This window comes from Phalacrocorax carbo, chromosome 11, assembly GCF_963921805.1.
Source record: "Phalacrocorax carbo chromosome 11, bPhaCar2.1, whole genome shotgun sequence".
NCBI lineage: Eukaryota > Metazoa > Chordata > Aves > Suliformes > Phalacrocoracidae > Phalacrocorax > Phalacrocorax carbo.
Window position 1 is genome coordinate 7,154,248 of NC_087523.1, and position 27,096 is coordinate 7,181,343.

Genomic DNA, 27,096 nt, shown 5'->3' on the forward strand with positions numbered 1-27,096 from the left:
CAAATGGAAGACGTCTGTTGTCCTAGGCTTAGGAATTCTTAAAGTCAAGAGTGAACTATGGAGGGCAGATTTTAGATTTTATTCTGTAAGGGAAGAATATTTTTAAAGTGTTTGCAAGTGTGTATGAGAAATAAATCTGGTTGTGAAGTAAATTCATAGATTGAGAAAGTGCTGAACAGCAATGATTTTTATCAATTTTCAGTTGCTTTAAAGACTACACTTTAACCTTTCAATTTAACTGTAGTTCAATCATTTATTTTACATGTGAATTTAGGAGGCTCTAAAAATGTCCTAGAGGACGACTGAAAGCACTCAGGTGTTGTAATGATAGACACAATAAGCTAGGTATGTGTAAGGACCAAAGCAGAACTTGCAAGTATTAGTTTATGGTCATCCCAATTCCCACCCCCCCAATATCTCTTCTTTCTTTCCATTATTAGATGACTGTCTTATTCTTTATGAGGTCTCTTGCTGCCCTATGTGGGGCTTGCATAGATGTGTTTTTAATGCAGGAGCATTTAGGATTTTATTTCTTGTAATAGTGAATCCATATTAACTGGATATACTTTATGTACATGAATATGTCTCATTACCTCTGTATCTTTCCCCAGGAGAATTATACAAGAGACACTATTCACCATGCTCAACTAGGCAAAGCAAAGTGATAATTTCTGTGCCAGGTCATTTTGAGAAACTATAAATCTACCAAATAGAAAATCTAATCTTGAGGAAGCAAATCTTGTACATCTCGCATGCAGTTTCACCCAGATTTCTTGGAAGCATTATTCTCCTGATATACCTTGCATCAGAATAGCAGACAAATTGGTTTCATTTTAAAAAGTGTTGAAGGCTGTATGGGTCTGTGTGCATATGTCTGAGATCCAGGGAGAGAAAAGAATGATAACAGACAGCTAATTCTTAGTTTGAACAAGTGCTTTTCTTTATGTTGAAAGAGTATATAGAACCATAAAGTGAGTAATTTACAGAAAGCTTTGGAGATTTTTCAGGGAAAAGGATGTATTTTGGGGAGTTGGGAAAAGATATCTATGTATTTTATCAGAATGTATTCAACCCTGAAGAATGACATTTCATACAGTATAAATTTCTGAAGCTCAGAATTCAACTACGCAAGGGTTTGGTACAGATATGCAAAATGTGGCATTTCACATAAAGAATCAAAAGTACCTCAAAAGGATACAGAAATGAATAAGTGTTTTGTTATAGGTATTAGCTGCAGTTTGATTAGGTAAAAAGGTAAATGGGGATAATAGTAAAAGTGTGCTGTGACATAATATAAAAATGCCTGTACCTAGTGCAAAAGCATAAAACTGAACAGAAGAGTATTCTCAGTTCGTAACAGTTTGCATGAAAATTCAAGAAAATATTAAGTTAATCATGAAAGGCAAACATCTGTGATTCATACAACAAAGAGAAATAGCGGGTGGATTTGCAGAAGTCGCACAAAGAATTTAAAAAAAAAAAGGAATTACAATAGAAAGGTAAGGACTTTTGCTGTACTTTAATCCAGATTGTGCACTCCTACAACATCCACAGTGAAAGAGAAAAACAGCTGGGAGTTGGAGAAGCAACAGATTCTGCTGAGTGAAGACTCTTAGAATATTTAGTTCCTTCACTGCACAGCACCTGCTGTGTTAATGCACACCAGTGCCATCAATGTACTAGTGCTGTAGTACACTGTGTTCACCAACACAGTGGGTGTTTTCTCTCTGCAGTATTTGGCAGTAGGCAGGAGGTTTCTTAGGCTGGAGAATGTTCTTTCCAAGCTTTGTGCCCTAGTTCCATACACAACTCTGTTTCAATTTGCATCTTTTAAGTTCATTTTTTCCTCACTTCCCATGCCTTAATTTTCTTTTAGTTCTTTACTTATGTTTCACAACTCGCACCTAGGCAGCTTTACAGAAAATTTTCACTAAATGTTTTCATTAACAATATATATTCCAAGCCTGAGATATCTCAGGCATATCTCTTCTCCTTTATGCCTGTCCAAGACCTCTGTGATCTCACAGATATATCTTAGGCCTCTGATGAGCACTACTGGTGAACTCTGGTGGCTATTTATTTACCTAAAGTAGCCTAGGCAAAAAGTCACCTCAGTTCAGGGCTACCTCTGTAGGTTTTCCCATCTCTGAATATCTAATGAGTCACCCTGTGGCTGCACAGAGACTTGGGCAAATAAGGTCTTTCAGTTCATATTGGTTTCTATATGACCTTTAGTCTCCCTTGTTCATTAACTGAATGTGGTAATTCTTTTTTTGTTTATTATTTGCATTAAATTTCAGGGCTATTTTGCCTGCCCCAGAGTCTTAAAATTAAAGTAATGAAAATGTTAGAAAATTGTGCCTAGTAGAAGCACTTTTTTTTCCCCTCTGATTCAGGCTCTGTTTCCACAGTAACAATACCAGATCTATCAATTATTGCAATATCCAGCAGTACAAGTTTACATGGTTTTACATCTATCAGACTAACCTCTACAGGCACAAGCAAGGAAAGAAAATGGCCAGTGCCAAATAATTAGTCAAATGTTTAGAGCAATTTTGAATCAGCTGAGTGAGATAGTATCAATCTACCACAGTATTTTTTGATCTGTAACCTGGCACTGCAAAGCCAAATTAACTTTATTGCCAAGTCAGGTGGAAAGTTACTTGATATTGAAGCAAAATGCCTAGGCAATATGTTCAGTCTATACCTTAAGTATATCTATATCATTAGAATATAACAACATAAGCTGTGAAAATGATCAGGGGACTGAAGCACCTCTCTTATGAGGAAAGGCTGAGAGACCTGGGTTTGTTCAGCCTGGAGAAGAGAAGGCTGAGGGGGGATCTCATCAATGCTTATAAATATCTAAAGGGTGGGTGTCAAGAGGATGGGGCCAAACTCCTTTCAGTGGTGCCCAATGACAGGCCAGGGGGCAATGGGCACAAGTTGGAACACGGGAGGTTCCACTTAAACATGAGAAAAAACCCTTCCCTGTGCGGGTGCCCGAGCAGGGGCACAGGCTGCCCAGGGAGGCTGTGGGGTCCCTTCCCTGGGGACATTCACCCCCCGCCTGGACGCGGCCCTGTGCCCCTGCTCTGGGGGTGCCTGCTCATGCAGGGGTGGGACGGGGTGAGCTCCAGAGGTCCCTTCCAACCCCCACCAGTCTGTGATTCTGTGAAAGTAAAGCAAAGGAAGTTATGATTTGCTTATCCTTCTCAATTGATCAAATCATAATAGATCAATAATATCAGTCTTAATCAATCCAATGATATCTCTTCTACTTTTGTGAAAATCTGTTGCTAAGGGGTACAATTGGTGCTGCCTAAGAAGTACTGAGGAGATGCATATAAAAATAAATTTTACAGCCCCAGATTGACCCATTCTGCCCTTTTAGGTGACAAGAATCAGTACCATCAATATCCCTTCTTTAAATGTTACTATTTTACAATATAGCAGAAACTGGTTGTACATTTCAGTTACATACAGACTGTGAAGAAGTCCATACGGAAACCTTGAAAATCTTTGTCAAGTCCTATAGTTCCTTGACTTTCCCATGTGAAAAGTATTTGAATTAATTCTGCAGCATTAAGATATTCAGTCATTTGGGCCTTCAAAAGATTGTGAAAGTTGGGTTCTATCAGTGTACCTAATCTCATCAATACTCATCAGTATCTTTACCTGAAGTCAGTAATTATTAAAACATTTTAGATTAGTAATTTATTTTAACTTGATATAAAGGGAAGCATAAAGAATCCAGCAGCTGCTGCATGTGTTACAGCAGTACACAAAATTTTGATTCTACAATTTCATGTAGCCCCTTTCCTTCCTGAACTTTTTTTGAAAAGGAAAAATGAAAAACATTTTTTTAATTCTGCTCGAGAACATAAATGGGATGGATTTAACGAGTGCTCCTCTTCCATTTCTTCTTTTCCTTTCTTTTGATAATGCCATAGTAACTGGTGACTCCAAACATCTGGAAACTACTCTGCTCCAATTATATCTTGTTAGTACTGGAGGGAGGGGGGAGAGGAGTTGTTCATTTTTTGAAGCAACACAGATTAACTCTGTGAATTCATTCTAGAGGTTGTAGCCCTTTGTACAATCAAACAATGAAATAGACTGTTATTGAACCAACCAGCAAGGTTTCTGGATTGCTTGGTTGTATATTTACCACTTTAATACACAGCAGCTACAGTGGTATTTTCCATCTAAGTGTTTTGGGGAGAGTGAGAAAGTGAATCCAATACTCATTTCCAAGGCAAAATCGATTTTAACTAGAACCAATGCATTTTATATTCCTGTGCAACTCAAGACTAACTTAGTATTCATGATGCTTTTCTTCATACAGTACTTGTGCGGTGTGTTTCATTTGCAAAGGGGCATGCACAGGAATAAAGGCCCAGAGGAATATAACCCTTCTACCTCACACAAAAAGTAAATTAGGTTTTCATAGCATTCTGTCTCTTCATCATCTGGAAAACCTGCTGCTAGTGAAATTCTCTTCTGATGTCCAGTGCGTTTTCTGATAAATGTGTAGCTTGTTTGAAAGGCAGTTGCAGTTTGCATACAACCAGCAAACATCTGCAATAATTCAAAAGGAAAAGCTAAAACATAAGTACTAGACAAAATCACAGAAAATGATCAGGGAAGGTCAGGCCCAGCAGATGCAAATGTTATTAATAACTGAAAAGCAAGTACTTTAGGAGGTTCCGTAGTGTCTAGGAGGTTTTGCCAGTCCTGCCACACAGAACAACTATGAGAGGAACTGCAAAAATGTCTACAGGACAAAGTCTAATGACAATTCTTAATTCCAGCTTGACAGAAAACGTTTGGTTTCTCTAACTTCTAACATAATGTATTTACTAACTACTAATTGTAGATGCAATTTTGTATGGTATATACTCAGCGACCACTGATAAATATTGTAATTGTCCTTGTGTCTTTGGCCTTGTACTGATAACATGTCCCTAAGATCAGAATTTGGCGCTCTGTGCTTTTGCAGTAGAAAGATAACTGTTTACACACACACACACACACACACACACAAATGACTGTAGCATGCATTTTGCTCATTTTGTTAATGTACATAAATCCCCAGATATCCAGCTTTTGTTAGCTTTTACATTTTCAAAGTAGTAGACAAGAATCTTGTCTTCATCTTGTAAAGTTGCTGAGACTCTGAATCTGGTTTGGAAAGCTTTTTTTTTTTTTCTCCTTGGAGGTACGGGAGGTCCTTAGTGAAGTTAAGTGACTTTCCCGAAGGCGTAAGAGTTGGCAGAGGAAGGGAAAAATTGAGAGAGGCTTTTCTGGCTCCCAATTTCATGTTATTAGCCATCAGATCAAGCCAGCTCTACACTCAGCACTCAGCATGTTTCAAAGTGATTTCTTAGGAGGATGCCACTGATACAAAGGGGAAAATGTGTCATTTGGGTGCGTGCTGTGTATAGCCGTCAGGTCTATCACACTGTTTCTAGAAGAGCCTAAGAGTCACACAAATTCACAGCAACCGCTAAGTCAGTCTGTAAAATTTGCAGTGGAGGTCACCATGTCCACACCGACTTTTTCCCCTCTTTCCGTTCCTCCTACTCAGTAGGCAAACAAATATGTTCTGTGTGAATATATATCACAACAGACTGGCAATCACTGAGCAACCAAAGCAAATTACTGACAAGATCCCTCTGTCAACTTAGTAGCAAATCTAAACACCATAAACTTTACTATGATGAATATAATAGAGAAAAGAAAATGCTGAATACATGATTCTGCCATAAGCTAAAGGAAAAGAATTAATTGAAAGCCTAAGGAAGAGATGATGTCAATTTATCTTCTCTTCTACTGTCCTCATTTTTAACTTTCTTTGGCTGTCTGTCTTAACTCTACCTCATGTAATTTTTCTCCTTTTATTAATGTCCTGATGATTTTTCTTTCTCTAAGATCAGTTTCTGGTATCCATAGTTAGAGCCACTCTTCTCATATGCATCAAGATGCCACCTTTATTCCTCCTAATAATTATTCTTCTCTTCTGGCTTTAATTTTTAAATACCAAAAGATCTTGGAAGTTTTTAATACCTTACTAGTTAGTAGTTCATATTTAACTCATGTTAAACTGCTTTTATCTTGCAAATGTCAGTCCTTCTACTGTCTGAACTGGTTGTTCTTCCTTTAGGTTTCACGAGTATTTAGTAGTCAGGAGTTAGAGCGTTGCAAAAGTTTAGTAATATTTTTCAAGTACAAGTGAATACTCAGATGACTGGAAGGTGTTAATAAAGAAAGGAAAGTCTAGAACTTCTAGAAAATTTAAGTCATTTGTCTCATCTAACAGTGAGGTTTAGATTAGGACCTGAAAAGCCAATTCCAGTAGTGACTGACATTCCTCTTTCCTCTTTCCTGGAAAACAGTTTTGGAAACTTCTAATTCCCCACTGAAATAAAAATGGTGCCACTTAATTGTTTTCAGAGAGGGGGAACAGTATTACAAAGTTTATATTGGGCATTGGCTTATGAGTTCCAGATTCCATATCAAAAGGTTTTTCGTTCCACACCACTTTGAATCAAGCAGAACAGGAGCTTAAATGCTGTCACAGATCAGTATGTTAATCGGTCAGCAACAGCTTTTGATTCAGTATTCCAGCCTAGGCCTATGGAAATAGTTTCACTAACTTTACTGAACAATTGGTTCATTGTATATAATGTTTTCAGACCAGTGAACCAAATCCTGCCTGCCTTTCTCTTTAGTTTCAGTGGGAGTTTATAAGCAAAGTGACAGAGCTCAGAAAATGGCACACTATCCCACTTGAACTAAAGGGAGAATTTTAGGTAGGTGGAATGTAATTATGAGACTGGAATTCAGCCAGGATACGGGCAGGAGGAGTTGTGGATCTGTCAAGCAGCTATGAAATGTGTCTCAAAGTTGTCCCCAAAGAAGAGGGAAAGGAAATGTTTTGTCACGTACACAGTATTAGGCTAAGAATTTTGTTCCTGTTCTCCGCTTTCAGCGTATGGAGGTAAAGGGGAAAACTAAGAAATAAAGAGAGCTGCTTTGCCGAACATTCAAAGGCAGGCAGAGGAAACTTCCAAAGATGGGGGAAATATCAGTGAGTTACAGAATGTATTTTACTTTCTGTCTCATCCTGTTAGTAAGTGGTAAATATAAGCAGGGTGCCTAACGGTCACAAAGGCAATAAAACATCTTGAAGTAAGCAGAGTGTGGGCTAGCTTTCAGTCAGTATTTCACATAATAGTCCTTTGTAGGAAATGCACAGGGAGAGGAAATTAAGGTGCAGAAACCTCATCAAAATCCAATTTTCTGAAGCATTAGAATTGGCTAAACAGAACTCTGTGACCGGTTATCGTTAAATTATGAGCAGTCCTTTATTACCTATCCCCATTTCCCTGCAGTCTAGAAATCCTTTTTAGTGAAACTGGCATATTAAGGAACCAGACAGAGCTGAGGTTCAAGAAGTTGAGACTTTTTTTGGTTCTACTATATTGTAAGAAATAGGGATAGATTTTTGATGCTTCCAGTCAGTCTCCAAATTGACATAACAATAATTAGAAGTTATTTTCTTGGTTTCTTTCTCCCCTTCTCATCTTCCTAAACAATAACATTCTCTAGAGATTAAAGTGACAATCTGTAGTTAAATCAGGAAGTAACATGTCAGAAATAGCTGCTCGTTGCTGGATTGGCAGTGTTGGACTCAAGAAAGACCCACAAAAATAAATGTCTGAAAGTGGAAAAGCTTCATTTTTTAATCCATTTTCTCCCTGGCCCTTCTTTCCTACAATGAAGTGGTGTTTTGAAGGTCCTCTCTGCTTTCATCTGTATGTTTAAATAACATGTTATTTAAAATGTTTCAATAATTTTTCCATTCCTTATTAATTTTTAAATATTTTCCTTAAGTTAAAATTAGTTCAGAGACTGTTAAGAAAAACAGTGCTCATTTGTTTTGGTTTGGTTTTTTTTCCCAATAGTATGTGTTTTCAATAAAATATGAAGTACAGATCAGACATATGTACAGTAAAAAAATGACATTTCCTTAATCAGATCGTCAATAATGTGGGCAAACCCAAAACATAACCCCAAAATTCAGAAATGTGTGTAACAGAGATATTCTTTGTTAAAAAAAAAAAAACAACAAAAGAACCAAAACCCACTGTTTAATTCCTTAAGAAACCGTAATTAACTTTTATAATAAATGTTCCTGCTAAACAGCTACACAGGGAAGCATCTTCTGAAAATGGAATATAAAATAATCTTAAGGCAATTACAAAGAAGTTTTCGATTTGCAAAATTTAGTATAATTATGTAATTTTCTTTTGTGTGCAAGCAGGCTTGGCATTGAACTCCCACAACATGATGAGTCATATGGAGCTGGTTATTTCCTAGTGAATAGCAAGAAGCAAGCAAAAATGATCATTTGAATAAAACAACCCATGAGTGCAATGCATTAATCTAATTTTACAGTAGAATCAATGGCAAAAGTTTGCTCCGATGCTTGAAGATGCCATACCGAAGGTGATATCTGGAACACATGAAGGCCTGACAGGATGGCTGTGATGAGCAATGTTAAAATGCTCCTTTCCTGAGATGTGAAAATGCTTTCAATCACCACCTTCAGATGAGTTCACTCCTGTAAAGATTTCATTTCTTTGCCAGTATGTTTGCAGTGAAGTAGCTGTAAGAGTGTGTTTGACTTTATTATGCACTGTGAAAGGTGAACATTCTGTAGACGTTTAACAGGTTCCTTATATCAGGCTTGTAAAAAATGGAGAGCTTAGTAAATGCAAATGTTACCCAACTGAATACATGACATCAAATGTGTAGATATAGAAATCTGTGAGTGCAAGTATATATAGCTGAAGTAAAAGTATATATAGTTAGTGATACCCATAATCTAGATTTTAATGACTTTGCACTCCTGTAACAGAAATTTGCTGATCTCAGTGTTATTAGGCCACAAAATAATTTGGATTATGCCACATTTTTGTTTAGAGCCAAGCAAATAAATTATTTACAAATAAACTGCTATTTCTTTTAGTTTTCAAAGTCTTTTTTACTGTTAAATTTATTACTGAAAAGTGCTTTATCACATTCTGAGGGTCCAGTGTTCACGAAAAACAGGAATTCAGTTGTGGAGAAGACACGCTTTGGAGTAAGTGGTACCTTTTGCTTTTTTCCAGAACTGCAAATACTTTTTTTTTACTTTAAATGCATTTACAGGTTTTTGCTGTATGAACCATTATTAGAATTAAGTCCCTTTGAAAAATACAATCAGATGTGAGTGGTGCCCAGTGACAGGGTGTGCAGTAAAGGGCACAGATGATGGTACAGGGAATCCAGGTTAAACATAAGAAGAAAACTTCTTTGCAGTTAAGGTGGTCAAGTTTTGACAGGTTTGCCCAGATGGGCTGTGAAATATGCGTTCGTGCACATAATCAAAACTAAACTGGACCAAGGCCCTTGGCAGCCTGCTCTAGGTGACCCTACTTTGGGCAGGGGGTTTGGAGTAGCTGAGCTCAGGAGGTGCCTTCCAACCTCAATAATTCTATGATAAATATTAATCAGCAAAATGTATTTTTTACTGTATTCAGAGAAAGGAAATTCTAATGAATGCACCCTTTTCAAAATCAAATATGCCTGTACAAACACAGTTTTTAGAGTAGGACTCTATTTTTGAACTCATTTTTTTCCAGTGGATTCTGACTCTGGCACGAACTTGTTGTGCCATCTCTCATCATTAGCATATACATGACATGTTCAGAGGACCAAACCAAGTGCTTTTTACAGGACATATGCTATGTGACTTGAGACACATTAAAAGATAATTAAGTATATTAAACAATAATTTGATTTATTTCATATTTGTTTTTTATGGGGATGTAAAAACCAATTCATGCCTACTTCATTTCCCAGGCAATATCTTTTCATGGCACAGATGTTTAGCAGGCCGAAACAGTGCTGTGTCTACAGTACTTCTCATGTAGTGTCAGAGAAAAACTTGACAAGACACTGTAATCCAAGGGGCAATCACAGAAAGAGGACAAGTAAATATTATAGCTTAGAAACAAAAATTAAAAACAAGATACCTGAATACTTCTAAGATAGTATGTTGGTCAGAAGTTGACCAGGACAAATAATGTGATGACTGCTAAAAACAGTTAAAGACAGTTAATCAGGAGAGGAAGAAAATAGACCCAAATTCTGTTGGTAGAAGTTTTTTCCCAATGATGAAGAAAAGTGACTTTTATCGTGTGCAAAAACGTAGATAAATTGTGCCAATTATTCTTTTATTTTTCTGTGCATGAGTATGACTGCTTGAATAGGTGAAAGCTGGGCAATAGACTTAATGTCAACAAAAATGATTGTTTCTCCTTTGTTAATTTGCTTAGAATTCTGTTTTTCCAAGCAATATGACACAGTGCTCTACTGTGGTTGTCATTGTCCAGAAAGGCACGCTGATGGTGAGCAACAGTAGGCAAGCATTAGTGCGTTAAGTCGTGGGGTTTTTTTTTTCAAATAAAATTGACAAACTTCAGGGCTTATCTTTTTGAAAAGCTCACAGTGATGTTCAACCTCCAGTTGCGTGGCTTGGAAAGCAACAGATTTTGGGTTCCAGCCAGACAAAACTGGAAAACTGGGCAAATAGGACTTCCCTGAGAGACAGATGTAACTTCAGCTCTGGCCTTGCCTGGGTAGAAGTGTGCATTAAGAGGTCTGGTCAACCAGTGAAAGGCAGAATCTGATGATACTTCTCCTGGTTGATTCCATTTTTGTTTTGATTCAGTCTAAAACAGGTACAGGTTTATTCTGATTTTACAGATACTGAAGGATTCTAATATCTGAAAATGGAAATATAAAGTTAAATATGCAAAAAATTAAATACAAAGTTCATATTAATAATTACTCAAAAAGGTAGTCTTCCACTTCCACTTATGTGTTAAAGCATATTCTGATGGCTGGCATGTTATCAATAATCCATTGCCATAAAATATCATTTGTAAAAGACCACTTAACACTTCTTGTGTGAAATACCTATTATTAGCACATTGTTGATTTTTAAAGAGGAGAAGAATGCTCAAAGGTAGGGGTGAGAATAAGGATGAAAATTCATTTTGGTAAGTACAATTGTTAAGGAGGTAAAACAAACCGTGAAAAGTTTTAGCAATTACCACTTTGCAATACCATAATTTTAGAAATACTTAAGAGGATGAATTTAGAAGTCAGGTTTAGAAATAAACAGAAGTAAGAACATGATATGAAAAGTAAAATGTCTTATTTGAGATCCTTTCCAATACTATCTTGGTGTAGTATCAGTCATTTGCAAACATTCTTGCACAGCAATCAAGGTCGTCCAGCATGCATCATGCTACAAAGAAAACCACCCGCTGTGTTGGTCTGTGACACTAATGTGATTTGGAAAAAGCTAGCCCTAGCATGACTTTCACCGTACTAAGTAGCTCAGAGATCAAGTCTCTCCCTGACATAGTCCACAAAGACAGTAGCGGTGTAGCTACGTTTGCACTTCAAAGTCTTCATTTTGATGCCTGTCGTTATTATTTCACCGTTTATAAATTTTAGATCTTTTTTTCCTGGGGCAGAACTGTGTTAGGAATCCAGGAAGTCAAAGTATTCTTAAATGGTAGACAAAAGCACATGGAAAATTGTGGTATGTTGGCTAGTTTTGCTTCTCACCAATGTTCTGAAAGCAGTTTGTGATGTATTGAATTAAATTGCAGATGTATTAAAAATTATGTTCTTTGTTTTACAAGTAAGAGTGACTGTGTGGAGATCAAGACCCTTAGCTGATCAAGAGTCCAGTCTAATGAAGTTGAAAGGTGGGCAGATCTGAGCTACTTCTGTGTTCCTCCTAGTCCTGGATCTGCCTAGGGCCCAGGCAGGCTCTGGCTCCTGGCATAACCTGAATCGAAACGATAGCTATAAGTCATCATTCAGGTGAGAATTTTCAGACTGGAATTATTAATATTTGATAGTAGCACTTCTTCACCAGCCCCTCAATGATTAAAAAACAAAAGATGTTACATTCTGGTATGAATTTACATTTTTATAATAGCCAGTTCTGATTTAATTGGACCCATGAAAAATGTTTATTTAGGGTCAAACTTCACAATGTCTTTTTACTGTAAATTCCAAAGAGTCAGTCTTCAGTCTTCCACGGTGGTCAGGACACTAAGGCACTGCATAATTCAGTGGCCCCTTTTGACAGACAGTACATCTTATTACATTTTTTTTCTTTTTTTCTTCTTTCAGAATATGCTCTGCCTTCAAAGGCAGAACCGGGAGGTTTTTCTGGTGATAACTTCAGCAGATTATGTTGAAATATTTTTTTAAAGATTTGCTTACCAACAGGATTATCCTTTGTTATTTTTCTAAATTAATAAAATCAGTGTTTTAAATCCATTAATAATCTCTTTCTGTAAGGATGTAAGTGCAATCAACATCCTTTTATTAATTTATTTGTAATCTATCACTTAAAGCTCCTATTTGTAGATCATGGCTGGGTTATGCAGGGCTCTCTACAGACCTGTAACAAAGAAACAAGTTTTTACTCCAGAGAATTTACAATATACATGAAAGAGAAGATATAACAAGGGAAGATGGACAATCAGGATTGGGAAAGAGAAAAAAGATAAAATAAAAAATGAAGACAACTCAGCAGAAAAGCAAAAGTCACTGATGACTCGTGGTAAAACAAGAAACATAAATATTAAAATATGATATCTGATAAAAATGCTTTTAGGTGCACAGGTGTTAGAAAAATTATAATTAATTTTTAATTAATAATACCTACTTCAGTTATTTCTAAATAATTAATTCATTTAATAACTTTCGTAACATTTTAATGAATGAGACTCACTGCCTCTATCTACTTTTTAGGTTGTTTTCTATTTCTCTGAGAATTTTGATGGCTTTTGTCCTCAGGGTCTTTGGCTTATCTGGTCTACTTTTCAGTCCTCTGTGGACAGACATTTCCTTAGTTATTTTGTGCAATAAATAACTAATTTGGAGAACTGGTCTTTCATGCTCTAATTACAGAGATGCTTAGAAGTCAGTTGTGTTATTTTTGTATTATATGTCGAATGTGCTCTAGGTCAGTATTCTACATAATTGTGACTTCTATATAGTTATATTCTAAGTTCTCTTTCCTTTTCCGGTATCTCTTATTTTCTTCTCCCAATAATAAAAATTCAAAACATGTTTCCTCCATTAAGAAGGACAAATCTTGACCAAAACTAGTTTCTAACTTTAAGAAAGGTTCAATTTTCCTGTTGTCTCATATTCTGCACTGGAAAATTTGAAATTTGAATTCTTTCTTATTCCCTAGCTTTTCTACGTCCATAGTTACATTTATAGTCATATACCCTCCACATGCACATTTATGAAAGCCTTGCAACTTTAGAGAAAAATATGTCAAAATAAAGACACAAAAATTAATTCCTATTTCAAGATTGTAATGTTTTTTGGTCTTTGGTAATTTGTCTTTTTAGACTATTATAGAAATAGTAAAACTTTGCATTGTAACATTCTCAAATTCCCTCAACACCTGTTTTAAGGGCATGCAGTTCTGCTGATGAATGTCCCATGCTTTGAGTAGTGATATGTCATTAATCACATTAAGAAATAGACCTAACGAACCATAAATTAAAAGTAAGACTGTGTTACTAGCTCTCCTTTTAGTAAAAATTAGATAGTCTATTAATATCTCTGCATTTGAGATAAAGGAACATCTGGATATGTTATTGCCCTGAGAGGTCCTGTTTCGAAGCAATGCTCCCCAGCACAGTGACAATTCACTCTTTGCTCTGTGCCAGGGAACCATGACAGAATTGATGCCTGTGTCTGTGCAGTCACTTGTATGAACTTTTTCTGAAGATCGTGGTACGTATGGCAGACTGTGCTAATCGCTGTTGGAGTATGGGCAAATTACTGAAATCTAATCCTGATTTATACTTTCTGTGAATAGAATTAGAAAACTCTTAGGCATTATAGCCTGAAGCTCTCTGGGAATGATATCCACAACTGCAGCTATTTCCCTCAACAGTTACGTTGAAATTGTGATTATCAGAAGTTGCATTATTTAAAAAGATAAGTTACTGCAAGCAAGAGATATAATTAGCATAATCTGTTCTTTAAAAGATACATGTGCCATTAAAGTTTTAAAGAATGAAAATCTTAGCTGAAATAGTCTTTGTGTTTTACTAAAGCTCATTTCTTTTCCATCCTATTTTGTCAGAAGAGCACAAACTTGGTGTTGGAATAACCTGAGCCTTCAAAGTCATGTTCAGTTTATATAGTTTTCATACATCTGTCAGAATGACATTGATTTCCTCAGGTTTGGTACAAATTTTCCATTGGCACTCTTAGAATTTTTTAACCACAGTTTTGAGCATACAAGATCTGTTACTGAACACGGAAGATAGGGTGGCATCTGCCACTTAATCGAATGCAGAAGGAAGAAGACACATTTTGATATTTATCTATGTAGCACAGTGAAAGGGGAAGAGGGGATCATTGTTTCTCTAACTTGTAATTTAGTAATGAAATACTTTTATTAATTTCCATTTTATCTACCTCAGCTTAATGATATCAAGCGAACCTGCTAGCATCAAGATATTCCATGACCACAGTGGAATTTCTGGCTACTCCCAGATGCCCTAGCACTCCATGGAATTTCTCCTACATTTAGCAGGTCCAGAGATACCAAGTCAAGATGATACTATAGGATCATAGACTAACATAGGTTTGAAGGCACCACTGAAAATCACCTGGTCCCAGCCCTGCCCAAAGCAGGGTACACTTAGAGTAGGGCCATGACTTGTCAAGTTTTTAATATCTCTAGGGACAGAGATTTCACAGACTCTCAGGGCCCTGTTCCAAAATTTGACCACTGTCATTGTGGAGTTTATTTTTCCCAGTATCTGAATGGAATTTCCCGTGTTGCATCTGGTGTCTGTTGCCTTTCATCCAACTACTATATACCTCCAAAAAGAGTCTGACTCCATCATCTCTATACCCTCCTGTTAGGCAGCTGAAGATAATGTTAAGATCCTCCCCTTGTCATTCTGTTCTTAAGGCTGAATAACCCAGTTCTCTCTATGTACATCATGCTCCTTCTTCCTTATGATCTTGATGGCTTCCTCCTGGACTATCTCTAGTTCATCCATGTCTCTCTTGTACTGGGAAGCCCCAAACTGGGCACAGTACTCCTGATGCAATCTTGCAAGAGCCAAATAAAGAGAAAAATCGTTTCTCTTACATTTTTGGCTATGCTTTTGTAAATACAGCTAAGGATGCATTTGCTTTCTTTGCTTCAAGAGCACACTACTGACTCATGTTCAACTCTTGACTACTGGGACCACCAAGTCCTTTTCTGCATGTTGGAAAATTGTTTAGGACCTGATACATCTCAGATATGCTTGTTTGCTCTTGAATTTCAATAACACCAAGGACCTGCAGCACCTGTTCACATTGAATGACCTTCTGAAAGCTATTCTATAAAGTCAGGCCCTAAGTTTTTACAATCCTTAATTGCCAGTATGAGAAAAAATGACAGAAAGATCACATTCAATGGGAAAAAAATAGGAACTAAAACCACAAAGGTCACTTTTCACTTGTAACTATAAAGATCTCTACTTTCAGCTGTTATAATATCTAAAGTCTTTTATTCACCTATGTGCCACCTCTCCCTGGGCATGTGAAAATTCTCCTTCATTTATGGACATCTAATGAGAATTAAATACAGAGACTTTTTGAATCCCCAGACTCTGCAGGAACCAGTACAAGTAGAAATGTGAACTGTTTGTAATATTCAGGTTTTTATTTCAGGACTGAGTAGTAGTAAAAATGTTTTTGTTCATACGCACTTCAGAGAAAATGTGAAAGGCCAGAACAAGTCACAGATGTGTTAAATGGTGTTCTAACTCTAAGCCTAACTTTTTTCTTAACTAATAGGTCAGGGACTCTTCAGGTGAAATCACATCTGAGGATGGACATTCTCTATGGGATCATGTACTAGGGAAGCATCACGGCATAACAGAGTAGCAAGGAATCTGTCGGCACTGGTGACACTGCTTCCTGGGCATGTCCCTTCCAAGACATATGTACTGCTCTGCTACATTAGGGAAGTGCACGAGTTGCCAGGGAATTACTAATGCGGGCTGAGCAAGTGCAGCACTTGATTGGTCTTTGCGTTTAAAGGCATATTTTAACTTCTACTTGCTTTGCCTTCAGTAAACTTACAGACAGAATTATGTGGTGGGGGAGAGAAAGGAGAGACTCCAATGCCTTCCCTCCTGTTTCAGTATTCAGAAAAGAGGATCTGAGCCTTTCACAGTGAACTATAAAATTAGGTGAATTGTGCAGTGATAAAATCTGCATTTTGGAATAGTTTTTTCTCTGTTTATGTTAGGTTTACTATAAAAAGCTGTCATGTTTAACCCCAGCCAGCAACAAAGCCCCACACAGCCCCTGCTCACTCCCCCATGGTGGGATAAGGGAGAGAATTGGAAGGGTAAAAGAGAGAAAACCCATGAGCTGAGATAAAGACAGTTTAATAAGCAAAGCAAAAGCCGCACGTGCAAGGAAAGCAAAGCAAGGAATTCATTCCCTCCTTCCCGTGGGCAGGCGGGTGCTCAGCCATCCCCATCACGCCTAACGGTGACTTGGGAAGACAAACGCCATCACTCTGAACATCCCACCCTTTCTCCTTTCTCCCCCAGCTCTGTGTGCTGAGCATGGCGCCATATGGTGTGGGACATCGCTGGGGTCCCAGCCGTGTCCCCTCCCAACCCCTTGTGCCCCCCCCAGCCCCTCGCTGGTGGGGTGGGTGAGGGGCAGAAAAGGCCTTGGCTCTGGGCAAGCCCTGCCCAGCAATGATGCAAACATCCCTGTGTTATCAACGCTGTTTCCAGGACAAATCCAAACCACAGCCCCACACTAGCTACTGTGGAAATAAATTAACTCCATCCCAGCCAAAACCAGCACAGCAAAGCTGTACCACTGTATCCCAGCTTTTTCCAAATAAAGAAAAATATTTCTACCATTTACTTAGTAACTTTGACAATAGCCTCCAGCAGCAGTAAAACAACTTGACTGCCTGGAACTTTACAAAATAAATTCTTCACTACTGTACGTTTTTTCTTGCACTGTTGCTTGCAAAGACTTAAAAAGTTTCTGCTGCTTCAACCACTGATGCTGGTATTGTTACACTCATTTGAGCTATGGATCACTGGGTACACTTTGTACCTTTACATGCCAGTTTGAGAAAAATCAATTTTAGTCTTGAATAGCTGAAACTAGTGTTGCAGAAGATCAGTGCAGATTTCCAGGTGCTGCGGGGCACTAGCATCTTGATGGGGATTCAACAAAACATGACATAGGTATGGTGTAAAATTGCTTACTCTTATGCTAAGAGGTCTGAAAAAAAATACAGAGTAAATCAGAATACTGTAAAGAAACAAAAGTCACACTAGCTACAGTAAACAATTCTACATTATTCACAATCTTAGCATCAAAACCATTATTTATGTTGCTAATTATAAGTAACTATATGCCAATAAAAGTTGTAGGTGCAATAGAAAACTCACATAATATTTAATACAGAAATTAAAAAAAGCATATACCTGACCTTGAGGAAAGAAAAAATTTGTGCATAGTAATGAGTAGAAGTGTTTAAAATACTTCTGCCCGGGTAGAGCTTGATTGTCACCTAACTTGGAGGTAATTTCTACAGAACAGCGTTACTCTCTACCTTTTTTGTCATATATCCTCTAAATCTCTGCATCATTTGAATACATCTACAAAGCCTGAGAAATTGATTATTTGCTTTCGTTTCCCTGCTGTATTTCTAGTCAAATAGAAAAAATTCATTTTTTTAATTTTCTTTTTGTGATTTTGAAATGGGTGCACTTTTGTCTGTTTTGAAGGACTCAGATTGCACTTCCGTGGGATATTAACTGTGCTTTCAGTGAGCACAGACCAGAAATGCTGAGTCCAGATACGACATTCAGCTGAACTCATATGAATGTTCTCTGCCAGGTCGTATTTATTAACATTTTTGAAAGAGTAAATTTGTCTCAGAAAAGGTTATGCTAGATCAAGTATCATCTGTTTGTGAAAAACTAACTTAATGCTATCTCAGGTGTTGTCTATTCTCCTGCAGCTGATACAAGTCAGATTTGTTCTGGTATAAAGTATAAACCAGTATATATATTTTATTGAGCATTCAGGCTAACTTGATGCAGATATATTCTTCTGTCTGGAGTCATAACAGCTTGAAGCAGTTGCTGCTCCCCCAGCCCTTCTTCCTCCTCGTGTCAGTATTCCCTGTAGAAGGTAATCCTTTTTCTAATCTGCTGGATTTCCTTATCGGTATACTTAACTACGTGATCCAGGTTAACAAATAGGGCATACTTAGTAGAACTTTGCTAATCAAACTGATTGGAACTGAAACAGGTTAGGAATTACTTATACAAGTGGCTCCACTGAGAGATTGGAGGAGGCAGTAACCTCTAACTACTGCAAGAGACTGAAGGTGGTAATTATTTCACCAGCGTTGCTCTAGCTGGAGAAGGATGTACGAAAACAGCTTGAATTATAAAAAGGGTATGGGTCCTATATAAATACAGATTGGAGCACGCTCTCCGTTTCCTGGTGGAAGCACTAAATATAAATAAATATAAATATACAGCCGACTACAGGCTCAGGAGCAAAACCAAAAGAAGAACAAAAAGGGGGATTATGTAAAAAGACTTATCCAAGGTCGTTGTCTTTTTTATTTTTTTCCAGTACAGTTTTCCAGGAAATGCTGTTAAACATGCGGGAATAATTTGGACATGCACTGTGCATTCTTCCTATAACAAAGAAAGATTTGTGCAGAGAGAGTCAAAACTTGCCAAGTCATACCAGCTTTATATGTGCTCTACTTTGAAAGAAAAAGGCAGGTGAAAGTTCACTTCCAAATATCTATTTTGTAGAACTAGATGGGTAAAGCAGTTATAAAACAAGGCTGATTTAAGAAATTTCTAGTATATATATTTATGATCAACTCAAGTTGATCATAAACCTGATCTTCACTGAAATATGAAGAAAACCCAAGGAGGTTTGAAGTGCTCCATTAAGAAAAGTCAGGATTTTTTTCTTTTTTTTTAACTCTAAAAACCACAGCTGGTGATGGCGACAATGACTTTGGGACAGATTATTTTGACATTAACATATTTTATTTTAGCTACTGGACATATCTAATTTATTGTAATGATTTATGAGTAAAAAAGCCTACCAGTGTTTAAACTTTGTTATCATCGCCATAATGCTGGCGAAGATTTTCCGAACAATGATATTCTCCTTTTACATTTTAGGATTTCTATAGCACATTTTAGATTATGTTTTCTTTTGTTCCTACAGGGAAAATTTCTCAGTGACAACACCTTCACTATATCCTCCTTTTCTTTTTTGAGCACAATGTATTGATTTTTGTTATGTTCCTAATGCTGTGACACTCCAGTTACAGGCCATTTGTATCACAAGTGATTGTATTTGCAGTGCATCAGGTACCCTCTAAGTACACTTTCAGCCTGCTATTACAGCCCCTCATCCTCACCTGGCCTTATTCATGGTGGCAGATTCCTGTGTTTGTGCTGAGTCTCAGTGAACTTGGTACAGACTGCATGGATGCAGTGCTAACACACAAGCGGTAAATATTAAGATGAACACTTAATTCCAGCGCTGAAGTTGGGATTTTGATTGCATTGTGTTCTCTCTATATGCAATAAAGAAAGGTAGACAGCTCCAAAATGCGATTCAGCCTGCCAAAACTATGACTTTTCTGCAGATGTCTTTATAGGAGGCCTAGGGAGATCACACACCTAACAGACATCTTAGCATGGTGTGTGTGAGTTAAAAGCGCAGTGTTACATGCAAACCAGTAAACAAGCCAGAGACTGCTGTGCTTTATTTCCTCCCTCCGCACTTAGCAGCTTCATATTGATTTCAGGGCTCAAAAATATTGTCAGGGTATCCAGTCTTGGTTCAAATTAGCTTTTACTGAGGGCCAGGCTTCTGCAGACAACACATACTTGATGTGTTTCTTTTCACAGCGAAGGACTTTGAAAAAAGGATCACTTTATCTTAGAGTGGGGTGCTGTTGTGCCATTTTTATTAAGAAGAGGTATATCAGGAGCCTGGCTGATAGATTAGGACACCAGAAAACTAAAAGGAATTTAAGGCGATGTAAGACCAAGTCAATTAATGGAAATCACTATCGTGAGGTGAATTGATGAGATACTTTTTCAAAAAAACAGTGCAAGAATGATGGGTTAAAGCTTTGCTAACATTGCCCATACGTTATAGGTCAGAATCAGTGGCCCATTCTTATGTTGTGTTTTCCTGTGGTAAGCAGTGTTTTCTGTAGAATTTGAGCTCTTTTGTTTCCATTTTATTTTACTTAACAAAGAGATCAGCCATATATAAAGAGAAAAATTCCTACTTCTTCCATTAGAAATGAATGACACTCTTCAAAACTGAGTGGAACAATTTAAACATTTCCTGGAAATCCTGATTGTGTTTCTGTGTGATTAACTGTCAAACTATAAAATTTATTTGTTGAAATTATGGCTGTGGAAACCCACTTGTGTGAGTCCTAGCATGTAATTCCAGACTGTTACTATGCTGTTCAAAAATTCTTCTTCATCTATATTGGCTTTTCTGACCATATGAGCATATGCTCAAAAGTTCATTTTCAGGAGCTGAATCAGTTGATAAGACTGAGTAATATTCCTATTATCTCCACCATTACGCTTAAAGAAAACAAAACTGCATTCATTTTGGAGATTTTCCTAATTAGCCATCACCATAAATGGAGTGTGCTGGAGGAAAATGCCTCATCCATAGTCTATTTTTCATTGATTTCTATTTATTTCATATGTTGAGAGTAATGTTTAGAGTAGCATTAGTGCTCATTACCCTGCTTAGGACTTAACTGTTTCCACTAACTGGCAGAATCTTTTTTCTGGAGAAAAATATCCTTTTCCTCGTGGTTTGCCTTTTCAAAACTCAACAGATGCATCACATACCATTTTCTTTTTTGCAGGTTTCTACAATGTTATACTTAATATACAAAGCTAAAAATATCTGCACTTTCAACTATAGGTGATTTCAAAATCAGTTAATTTATGGAAAATATTCTTGAAAGAGTATCTCTGAAAAAACCCCACCCCCACTCCCTTCCATACATAGGAAAAGTAAACCCACTGTTTATTTCTGACTTCCTATTCCTACTGCCTGACATGAAAAGCAGATTTTTTTACCCCTCTGATTATCCACTGTCTTATTTCATTTTAGGACATCTTTGAAGAAGCTAGTCTAGGCAGCTAACAAGTATAAGGGACTGATAACTCATAAATTAATTAGATAATCTGCTTCCTTGACTCGGCCTGCTCCAGTGATGTTCTTCTGTGATTTTTTTAATCTCATCAGCTTGTTTTAACTTGTAAGGGCTATTCAGAAGATTCTATAACTTCTGCTGTTAATGACCAACCGTGCACACAATAGTTGTAATGATTGCCATTTCTCTTAAATCGTGGGGTAAAGATATTTATTTATATTCATTGGAATGATAGGTATTTATTTTGTTTATTTATTTTAAATATTGAATGAAAAGGGAGTAGGTCATGAAAGGTTAGAAGTCCAAAAATGTGAGTTCAATTTATTTTATTCCAGCTTAGCACCATTCATTAAACCTGATACTTTTCCTGTTCTGTAAACACTAAATGTATTGGGCACTGAATCAAAACCAAACCTAACCCGTAGTTACATCATTACAAGAGTTATATTAGCTTCTCAGAAATTCATTTAAATGATCATCTGTGAGTGTTTTAATGAAATTATTTTGACACATAGACATAAGAAGCAGCAGAAGGATACAAGAAAACCATAAGTTAATTACTTGAACTTAGAAACCTCAGCCAAAATATCAAAAGAAAAAAAAAACCTGTTTATTTTTGCTTCAATACTTCTGAAACTTCTCACAGATGTATCTTCTTTTCCTGTGGTACTACAGAAGACCTTTTTGTGACATGAAACGTTGTGAGGAAAACAATACTTTCACATTAAACATCTTTGTTAATATGGATATTCTATGATTTAGCTGGGGCTAGCTTCAAAACATAATGTCTTGGAAGATAAAGTACAACCAGAATTTAGAATGAATGTGAGAAATAATTATTTGGGGATGAATACTTCACTGACAATTCAAGTTGAATCCTTATTCAAATGGAATTTCCTTTGAGAAAGCTGAAGGCCATCAGTGTATTATCAGACAACAAAACTGACTATTACTCATTTGAGTTGTGGTTTGTTTTTTTTTTTCTTTTATTAAACCTGAAAGAAGTGTGCTGAACTAATGCATTTGTAAACTAAGCCTGCAAAAACACAGCAGATTGATAGTCATGCTTAATTTGGTAGGAAAAAGAGCTTTAGTGCAGTTCGTGCCTTTGTCACTTTCAGGTCTCTATTGCTCCCTTACAGTGTATGTTACATTCTTTGTTCAATTCTAGATTGAATTAAGGTAGTGTGAAAGTAATGACTGTAGTAGTATGGGATTCACAATTGGCTTAGCTGCCTGTGTTAACCAGCTGCTCTCTATAGACCCCCTAATGCACTTGCCACAAAACTGGTTTCATGGCAAAACCTTTGAAATCTGAAGGGAAAGCCTAGTGGACATGACGATGGATCCCATGTCTGACAGTGGCAGCTTGCCTTCAGCAGGATGGGGAGGCAAGCAGAGCAGCAGGATAGAGCTGAGTAGATATGGGATTTACCCTGAAACAGGGACACAAGAGGACCAAAAATCTGTGGCTATTTTAAATTCAGTGCATTAAGTGAAGCCCAAGCTCGTATAGACAATATGGATCTGGAAGAGCAAATAAGGAGGACAGAACCATAGCTTCTTTGTGCCTATGTGAAGCCTTAACACAATTACCTAGGCTATCAGAAGAGTGACAGGACTTCAGTTGGGTCAGATTTTGCAGGGGGAGGGGAGGTATATTTATCAGGCATTTCTTCGTTCTCTCCAGGCTTCACCCTGCTGACTGCTGGTTGGGGGCTGCAGCTGTGCTAACCTCCATTCTGTACCAGTGACAACTTCCTCACCCCTAAACCTCCATTTTACATGTACAGTATTGCTTTCCTCCCCTCCTGCTCTTTAAAATGCTAATGACATTTATTTGTTTATTTTGCCAAAAAAGGCTTTTGGGGGAACATCCAGGACCAACAAAAGTAACAGATACTAATTAAGCTAATCACACATTAATAAATTGATTTTCTAGAGGTTTAAAATCTCTGTACATTTTAATTTTAAAATGATTCCTAGTCCCGGTGACATGTAAATGAGGGCAGGTTATTATTCAGAACACAGTAGTAAAACCTGTAGCTTCTGTCTCATTAAGTTATTTTGGTATAGAACCATAGTAATCAGTATTGCTCGGGGCTGAAACATATGCCCAGTATTATGATTAATATGTTTATGCACATATTTTGAAAGAAAACTCGAGAGAACAGGACGCAGCAAGACTGTACATCCAGGCAGTTCTTTCCAAGTAGGTTGGTAGGTTATAAGGATGACATTGCTGACCTCCTTCCTTTTTTGTAAACAATACTTCAAGGAATAACAATAAACACTAACCAGCAGAAATCCAGCTGATAGGTATCAGTCTGAATATGCTACTCAGTCACAGCAGAAGCACCACTTAGGTAGATTCAGTGTTACATTTTTCCTTCTGGTAGTTGAATCATTAGGATTTTGCTTGAATCTCAGATGTTAAGTATACTATTGATGCAATAACATGAAATGATTAATGGCCTATCCTAGGAAATGTGTCGTGTCAATAAAACTGTTTTTTAATAGCACTGTTGCAATTCCCCAGTTGAAAGAATTTCCAGAGTCAGGTAAGACAAAGCCTATTTTTCATTACAGAAATTCCTCAGCAGTTCTGTACCTGAGCACAGGGGACAGAATGGGCTCTGTAACTACACAGAGGATAGTTGCCACTTTGCTGCCATTCCTTCACTCCTTATCAGAACAAAAAAAATGCTTGAAGTTCCTTTCCTGTACCTCCCACAAATTCACTAGCCAAACTAAACTCTGTTGCCAAAAAGGGGCTGGAAAACTCACTGACTTCAAGCTACTGGAATTCAGGAGTCATAGTCCCAAAAATATCCATTGAAATATTCAAAAGGCTTTTGTTTCCTTTGTGTTTGTTGGTGTACCAACAGTATGAGGCTCTGGGTTCCTTTATGATACCTCCTCAACTCTTTTTGATTTAAATTCTTTTTCTTTGGGAAATCAATCCTGACCGTATGCATTAGGGTACCATGGGCTTTATTTAGAAGGGAGGTTTATTGAACCACACTTGAAAAATCTAGATAAAGCAACCTAAGTTAATAAAACCCAGTCTTTTCTTTTTTTTTTTTTTCTTTCTTCCTCATCTGAAAGTGCTAATAGACTCATAATTCTGTATATATCAATACTGGCGCTGCCATAGCCTGGAGTTACCTGGTGGGGTTTCTAGAGCATACACCTGAGTTCAAATTGGTGCACTGAGTTGTGGTACGCCACGTGAATTGTTTTGCTGTGTATTGTGGGAGACACTGTCCGTTCTAGGTTCATACATGCAAATATTCCTGGCCCACTAGTTCAGTACACTGGGGTAACACCGGTTTGGTGTACTCCCCCCTTCTGTTGGTGGTATCTCTTTTATCTGGAAATTAGTCATAGATTCAATTGAAGGTGACGACACAGCCAGATGCCTTGGAGAAGGCATATGAAGCCTTCTGGGATCAGGTAGACCTCATTGAAGAGAGAATAGCTCATAAAAGTGAAAAACAAAAGAAAACCCTCCAGATCTTTGGAAATGTTGCTGAAAAACTTCAAAATTATAATACTCAAACTGATTGCATGAAATTTCCAGCTGTTAGAAGCAGAACTTGCTTCTTCCTTTAATAACTCTGAACACATAATACATGTCTAAAATTAAAGGTCATCTGCTCACCCAGGACCCTACAAGCATGCTTTGACATTAAAAGGTTTACAATTAAAATGTACCAGGATTGGAAAGTACCGGCAGGACCTATCGGGTTAAACAGAGCGGTACTGTTTCTGGTTGCATGAACACTTTTCATTTCGTGCTGGGGCACAGCACAGCTGGCTGCTCCCTAAGGGAGAGGAACTGAGCGCAGCAATGCAGTCAGGGCCCCATCCCGCAGTCCCCGAGCAAGGTGAGTGGGCATACCTGGGGGTGGCAGTCAGCTCTGACCTCCGGACCCCAGTCTGGGGGCAAGCTGGTTGCACGAGTCGGTGAATCGGGGACGGTATCAGGTCCGGTGATGTTGACCAAGGTCAGGTACATCTCAGTGACTGCCAGGCGAGTCAGCAGTGATGAGGCAGGTCTGGGGTGAGGCTGGGAAGTCAGCCTGTGCTTGGTCCACATCTGGACCAATGGGGCCCATGGCCAGGCACATTCCCGGCTGCGACACAGCTGGTGCTGTAGTTCAGGCTGGAGCCAAGCATGAGAGCGTCAACTCAAAAGCAGTTCCCACAGTAAGGGGGGGTCAGCCCTGGCTCAGGCCTCCCAGCAGAGCTGTCTGGGGAAGGGGACAGCCCACAGCTGCACTGTGGCTGAGATGTCCCTGAGCCCTCACAGCAGGAGCTCCAGGAAGGGGGAAGCTCTCAAGGCCATTACACTTTGGTGCATTAATGTTTAGGAGAAATCTGGCTATTTCTCTATTTAAAATGATTTCTTTACTAGCAGAGCGGAGACAATCTTTTTCTTTACATTTCTGTCACGAAACAATCAGTGTGTCATGTTGCATTATGTCATATCAGATGGTGAAACTCAAGCTGACATACCATATCCGAAAGGTATTTGAACATATCATGTCAGAAACTGGAAGAAAGAATGCATGCTCTTGCTCTCTCTGCCTTGGCAGAAGTTCTTGGTTTCCACTCGTGTTTTAATTCCCCAGGACTGCCAATTTGTTAAAAAATATACCACTGCAAAGTGCCCAGTTCTCCTGCCTGTACTCAATGCCCCGCGGATCTTTCCTGCTCTTCTTTGAGAAAAAGCAAGAAAGCCATGAAAGAAAAGTGTACCAGATGAGTACATTTGCTTAGGGAAAAAAACATGATCACCTGAGGAAAGATTAATTAAAGTAAATGGAAAAATAAAAACAAAAAGAAAAAAAGGAATCAAAATAAACCAGTACATAAGAAACCAGAGAAACTCGATGCCAGTCATCATCACTTTATGGGAAGTACATGTCAAATATTAAAATTAAGGATTGGTAAGGCAGGCTTTGGGTTTTTGGGGTTTTTTTTTTCTTCTCTCCACTCCAGGGCAATATATGCTGCTGTCTCAGTTGATGGTGTTAAGAACCAGCCCTAGACGTTGTGTTGCTCTTGGTGAGTCTAAGTATATGTGCCCCGACCTCTACTGATATATCTTATCCATTTTATATGCTTGTTCATTCATTTAACTATGTACTTTGTCATTGATGTTTTTTCAGACACTGTAAAAAAGGAAATATAGTCTCATTTGTATTCATTCTCCTTTCCCACAGATTTCCATTATTTACTCTCTTTTCTGTAACTGCTTCTCTTTTCTGTCTTCTTTCCTTGATCCTGTTCATTCCTTTTGTATCTTTTTGGCACATTGCACTTTTTTATTACTTTTGACCTTCTCCCTTTCTTATTTTGCTCCAGTCAGCTTATGGCCTCCATTATTTTTCCGTATTGTTTTACAACTTTTCTCATAAGTGTTTTCTTCCATTTTCTTGCTCTGGAGTAGAAACTTTAATTTTGCTGGAAAGGGCTTTCAAAAATATGTTGCTTCTCCAATGTTCTTCTGCTGTGATAGTTACCCAAGGTGAGACTGCTTCTGGTAGACATTAATATTTACAAGCTTGTTTTATGAATCTGAAGATTGATTTAGCTTGAGAGTAACGCAGGGAAACAGATGAACCCTGGAAATGGTAAGCTCTACTTTCCTAAGATTCCTAAGATACATAAATCTAAAAGCTACATTCTGA

At 37.7% G+C, this 27,096-nt stretch overlaps 1 long non-coding RNA gene across 1 annotated transcript; it reads right to left on the reverse strand.

The window, feature by feature from the left end:
- Nucleotides 1-915: 915 nt before the first annotated feature.
- On the reverse strand, nt 916-25,621 carry LOC135315341 (uncharacterized). Its single transcript, XR_010374790.1, has 3 exons — nt 25,302-25,621; nt 10,688-10,838; nt 916-4,581 (listed from the first exon to the last, which is right to left on the reverse strand). It is a non-coding gene; the product is annotated as an uncharacterized LOC135315341 (long non-coding RNA).
- Nucleotides 25,622-27,096: the final 1,475 nt, after the last annotated feature.